The sequence below is a fragment of the Periplaneta americana genome, chromosome 10 (assembly GCF_040183065.1).
Source record: "Periplaneta americana isolate PAMFEO1 chromosome 10, P.americana_PAMFEO1_priV1, whole genome shotgun sequence".
In the NCBI taxonomy this organism is placed as follows: Eukaryota; Metazoa; Arthropoda; class Insecta; order Blattodea; family Blattidae; genus Periplaneta; species Periplaneta americana.
The window spans coordinates 55,346,204-55,352,535 of record NC_091126.1 but is presented as its reverse complement, the minus strand read 5'-3'; the positions used below and the strand labels follow the sequence as shown (position 1 = coordinate 55,352,535).

Below are 6,332 nucleotides of genomic sequence, written 5' to 3'. Positions count from 1 at the left end.
TCATATTATATAAAATAAATGGAAAAATAAATTAAAAACAATTATGGTTCAAAAATTGATAAAATACATACTTGTAAGTCGTAGTGCCTTAGTTCGTGTCCTGGATACTTGATTTCATTAGTTCATCATAGTCTGTATCATTACGAGCATTCATTGATGCAAATACATTTAGTGATGAATAAAAAAAATTCGCCAGAATCTGTGAAATTGCGAGCACAAATAAATGTGAAGGAAAGTGAGGGATTTATGTAGTGCTGAAGTAAAATCTGCGTCAGAATTTGTTAAATCACCAGCACCCATTAATAACTAACATCAACGGATATAGTTCTGGAATAAATTATGCGCTCTATCATTAAAACGTCAACTGGCAGCTTCATACAAGGTCAAAGATAGTAAAGTGTTGAGATATGGGCATGAGGAAAGCAGAAGCTATTAACTTTTAAAAATAAAAAAAAGGTTTATATTCCAACAAATAAAGGTTATACATAGAAATATTGTTGGCAACTTAGTTACAAACATAATCTTAAAAGATAATTAGAATATGCAAATTAATTGTAACACAAGGCCAGAATTTCTTTATTCAAATGTGGGAGTCCGCCATATGTTAATTACTGCATTTAGCTTCAGTCATACTTATAAATTAAGGCGTCAAGTTTGCAGACCCACGTCGATTTTAGCAAGCAGAACTCAAAATTATGTCATCCTCTAACTTAGATATGAAAAATACTTAATACACATGTTGAAAGGCAGCAACATATATGGAAATGTGTTACAAAATTATGGCAGGAGAGGTGAGAAAAGAACATTAACTTGTGTGTGTGTGGCGGTTACTATAATCATCAGTAATGTTATTATTAATAAAAAGTGTCCCAATTTGTTGTAAAGCACAAAATGTATGTACAATCAATTTTCAACACGCTTATCAAGTATTACAATGTTACATAAAATTCACATTTTATGGTTGGTCTCTCACTTGTTACTTAGATCCCCACTTTTTAAATTTAAAATTCTCACTGATCTCATACCGTCAATAAAAGTCTGGTTGTTCCAAAGTTTTTGGGTTGTTTCACCAAGACAAAAATGGCAACAAACCAAAAACTTCATCATCAGATGGTTGTCAAAAATATTTACTTTGTTATCTTCCTTGAAATCCTGGAATTACCAGTATTGGAAAATTACACAATTATTTTGTTTCCTATTAATTTCCACGAAAGGAGCACGGTATGCTATAATGAAACGTGGTGGGGAGATGGAGAGGGCAATGTAACTGACCAGAGATGCTAACTTCTGTCACCACTAACAGCAATGCTAACTCAAAACGATTCCTTCACTTGAATAATAAAGTGATTACTTTGTTTCATTGTTTTGAAAGACACTGTCGAATAGAATATTTCACATTTTGCTCGTGGAAATGATGAGCACATATGCACTGAACTCCGGAGTTACTGATATAATAGAAAGAGCTGGCATCACTGGTGCAGTCACACACATGAAACCTCATAAAAATGTTCCCATATTTAGTGCTTATATTAAACCCAATATATATTATTCCCTGCATACAGTTTGTCAGTTTTTGGTCCCTCTGTGACTTTATTTGCATAGATAATCTGAACTTACTGAGGCTGACCACCACATTCAAGAGAATTATATTGGATACATCACGCATGTATAAAATTGCTCTAGTGAGAGTACCTGCTGTATATATTGTATAAATTGGTCATCACAGCCTGTATCCGTGTTTTCAATAAAGACACCTTCCTCAAGTCTTGCAGCTTGGACTGCACTTCGTACAACAAAGTGAAATGCAAGTCCAAATGCAACATTTATAATAAAATTTCAGGTCAAGATTGTTTTTGCAATCCATAAATGAAAGGGCTAGATCATCTACAATGGCAGCCATATCATGACACAAGATCAATTAAAACTTTTAACCATTTATGTTAAAGACTTCAGGGACTCGACACACTTTTAATCGTGTGTTTATAAACTATAATGTACAAACTTGTATGAATTGTGAAACAAATTAATTTTAAAAGTCATATACCCTTCAACTTGTTAACTTGCACACCACATAGCAACATACTAAATCTACTGCAACAGACAACCATTCGTCTGCAGCTATTGCAATACAAAATTATATATATACAAATTTAAAAAAATTCAAATTTTGGAGGCGGTAAAGGTAATTACAATTAAACAATGCAGTCTTATGCTATGAACAATTACAGTAAGTCCTCGTTTATCACCGTAGTTAAATTCCTACAGGCTGCAACATTGAAGAAAACGATGATCAACAGATTCAGTTACAAAATTAAGTAAATAGCATTTTCCCTGAATTCCTTTTCCAACACACAGCATATTTCTTTCAGTACTAAAGGCGGTCCAAGTGAAAAAACACCCAATGTCCTGAAACTCCAATACGGGCAAATCAGAAGTGATTGTGCAGTGGAGACGAGAAGAGGAGAAATGCAAGCATTCAGGAAGTTTACCTCTTTTAATCTCTCTTCTCACTTGATTGTTGCATTGTTGATCTTCCTCCATCTTGTTTAGTTCATTTTCTCCATCTTGAAATTTAAAATTGAAATATAACGTTGTCTTTTAAGACCATGTCTTGACGACCATTTGGAAGACATCTTGATCAGATAGAGAAAGTTAACAAAGGCAAGTTCTTGTCACATGTCAAAGAATGGCAGTAGAAAACATGCCCACACAGCACAGGACACTGAAAAATGCCAACTTGTCTCTATTCGAACACTTTCCATCATAACAGCAGATTCTTTTCCTGCCTAAATTATCATATAACAACAACAATTAGTTCCATTCTCACTATTAACAGTCTCACTAATATTATTTCGTTCCTTGCCGAGTAATAACTACAATGCCGACTTCTTTTAAGTTCGGTAATAGCAAAATTGTACTCAATTAACACCACGAAAACTTACACATGTTACTGGCTAGAGGAAAATAACAATCTCAGCAACAGTAAGTAAATCTTGAACTACTTCCAAAGCAAAATGCCAACAAACGAGGACCTACTGTAATAACTTTGAATTGCTTTTCGCCTGGAAGAACAAGGACTGTGTCACAGCACCACACTTTCCAACAAGTTTATCACTTTCTTCAGTCACCTATGTGCTTGTGGGAGGGTCCTGGGATTGAGATTACTTCCAGGCAGCCAGCAAATCTGGAAAAACAAAACAAGACATTTCATGACAACTCCAATGTGGAAATAGAAGGAAATACACGCAAACTAGCCATCTTCTAAAACGTTCTTATTACTTTAGTATTATCCAATACATTTACGTACGAAATAATTATCAGTTACTCAGTTTAGCATGTTACTCATAAAGGGGAACACTTGGGTAAATGATGTGAATTTACTAAAGATGTTATTAATTGGTCCAACAGAATAATATCTGTTATAGTGACAATTAATAGCGTAGCTCAGTGGTCAGAGCATTTGGTATGTAGAACCAAGGACCCGGGTTCGATCCCCGGCACCGAAGCGATTTTTTCTCCTCAAATATTAATTGTCACTATAACAGATATTATTCTGTTGGACCAATTAATAACATCTTTAGTAAATTCATCTAGCTAGCAGTGCATGATTCTGTACAGACTGCTGTGCACTTAGCTGCAGAATCCCGGCCATTAGTCACTCAGCTGAGTGCGCTCCTTGTATAATAATTTATTTAATAATTTATTTATTTAATCTGGCAGAGCTAAGGCCAGTAGGCCTTCTCTTCCGCCCAGCCAGACTCTAATTCTAATTAAATACATTTGCTTACATAGTTATTACATTAATATCTGGATCATAAAACAACATGAAAGTAAATAATGAAAATTGGATAACTAATGTTAGTGTGACAATAATAAACACTGGTAAGAAATAGTTATAGTAATAATGATAATAAAAAGCAGAAACAAAAAAGAAACTAAAAGGCACAACTGAAACAAAAAACTACATAATCATATATAATGGTGTTAATAAGAAGACAAGAGCACAGGCCGGAGTAATGATTTGGATTCATAAATCAATAAAAAACAAAATAAACAATTATACATATTGGAATGAAAGAATATTAGAAGTACAACTCCAGATAGGAAGAGGCAAACTAACTTTCTTTAGTCTTTATGCTCCAGAGGAAGGAAGAGTTGAAGAAACTGAATTGTTTTATGCCCAGTTGCAAGAAATTTTGAATAAAGTAAATAAAAATAATTACATATTATTAGCTGGAGATTTAAACTGTAGAATAGGCAACATCGAAATAAAAAATACCATAGGAAAATTTGGAGAACCTACCATAAACAATAAAGGAGAAAAAGTAAGAGATTTTGTATTATACAATGAAATGAAAATCATGAATTCATTTTACAACCATAAAGATATTCATATGTATTCATGGTCAGCACGTGGCTCAAAATCTATCATAGTTTTTTTTATAGCAAATAGAAAATTATCCGAATTGTTTTTAGATGTCAAGGTCTTCAGAGGAAGTGACATTGGATCAGATCATTACCTTGTATTAGCAAAAGTGAGATATACACCAAGATGGCTACATTTAACAAAGACAAATTCCCCCAAAAAAGAATTAATGCGTTACAAAATTAGATTAATCCATGACGACAGTGTACGCTGGCTTTATCAAAAAAGACTTGAACAAAAAATGTTAGAAATACCTGAAGATGAAGACATTCACAAACAATGGGAAAATATTAAAACTCAAATATCACAGGCAGCCACGGAGAGCATCGGAAAATATAAGGCTTTCACACAAAAGAAAAAATTAAGATCATGGGATGATGAAATTAAGGAGATCATAAAAAATAAAAATATAGCTTATAGAAAATACCTTCAAACAAAATCCGTTAATGATGAAATAGATTATAAACATAAAAGGGCGATAGCTAACAGAGAAATTAGAAAACGACACAGGCAATCATGGAAAGAGTTTATATCTTTTTTAGAAACTGACATTTATAAAATGAAACCCAATACATATAAAATTTTAAAATACATGAACAGAGAAATAAAGGAATCCGCCAAGATAAACCCTTGCCCCAAAATAGAAACATTCCTAGACATTTACAAAAACTTATGGAACAATCCTACTTTTGATTCAAAATTCTGGGACACAAAAAACCCAGATGAACAATGCATTACCAAAGAAGAACTACAAGAAGCATTAAAGAAGACGAAAAATAGTAAATCACCTGGAGAAGATAACCTAAATTCAGAATTGTATAAATATGCAGGAGATCTATTTCAAGAAAGATTACTAAGATTTCTAAACAGAATATATCTGACTGCCACTTTACCGGAAGAATGGAAAAATAGTGTAATTATTCCCATATATAAAACAGGAGATAAACAGAATGTTGAAAACTATAGAGGGATTAGTATCCTCAACACATGTTATAAGATATTTAGTAGGATTTTAAATTAAAAATTAAAAAAACATGCTGAAACTTTCCTTCTGGAGTGTCAAAATGGCTTTAGAAAAGGAAGATCATGTGTAGATCCATTATTTAGTATGAAACTATTGTTAGAAAAAAGAAGAGAATTTAATTTAGAAACCCATATAGCTTTTATTGATTTTGTGAAAGCTTTTGATAAAGTCCGAAGAGACCTTTTATTTGACATATTACAAGAAAAAAATATTCCAAATTTGCTATTGCAAAATATAATAGAAATCTACACAGACAGCAAAATAAGTGTCAAAATAAATAACTGTATATCTGAAAGAAAATTAGTTAATAATGGAGTTCGACAATGTTGTCCACTATCACCAACTTTATTTAATATTTATATAAATGAAATTATTTTAAAATGGAACCAAATCTACACATCAGGAATCAAAATAACCAGTGCTCTAACATTAAATATCTTACTCTATGCCGATGATCAAGTCATAATTTCCAATTCAGAGGATAATTTACAAAGAGGATTGTATACATTAAATAAAATATTAAAAGATTTTGGGATGGAAATTTCAGCACAAAAATCAAAAGTAATGGCATTTTTAGGACAACACCCAGTCAGAAGTAAGATAATACACAATAACCAATGCCTCGAACAAGTGCAAAATTTCAATTATCTGGGTTGTGAAATATCTTATCAAAATGAAAAAGATGTGAACAAGAAAATTACCAAATTTACACAAATTCTAGGAATAATAAACAATGCATTAAAAGCTAAATTAGTACAAAAATCTACAAGAATAAAAATATATAATACACTAGCATTACCCACCCTTTTATACGGAAGCGAGATTTGGTCATTAAAGAAAAAAGACGTGAACAGGATCAAAGCAACGGAAATGAAATTTTTG

At 32.3% G+C, this 6,332-nt stretch overlaps 1 protein-coding gene across 1 annotated transcript in view; it reads right to left on the bottom strand.

The window, feature by feature from the left end:
• Positions 1-432: 432 nt before the first annotated feature.
• MAN1 (LEM domain-containing inner nuclear membrane protein MAN1) overlaps positions 433-6,332 on the bottom strand; it is a 68,279-nt gene continuing 62,379 nt past the window's right edge. The window contains exon 12 of the mRNA XM_069837558.1: positions 433-3,184. The gene's annotated coding sequence lies outside the window, so the exon portion shown is untranslated. The remainder of the gene's footprint in view (positions 3,185-6,332) is intronic.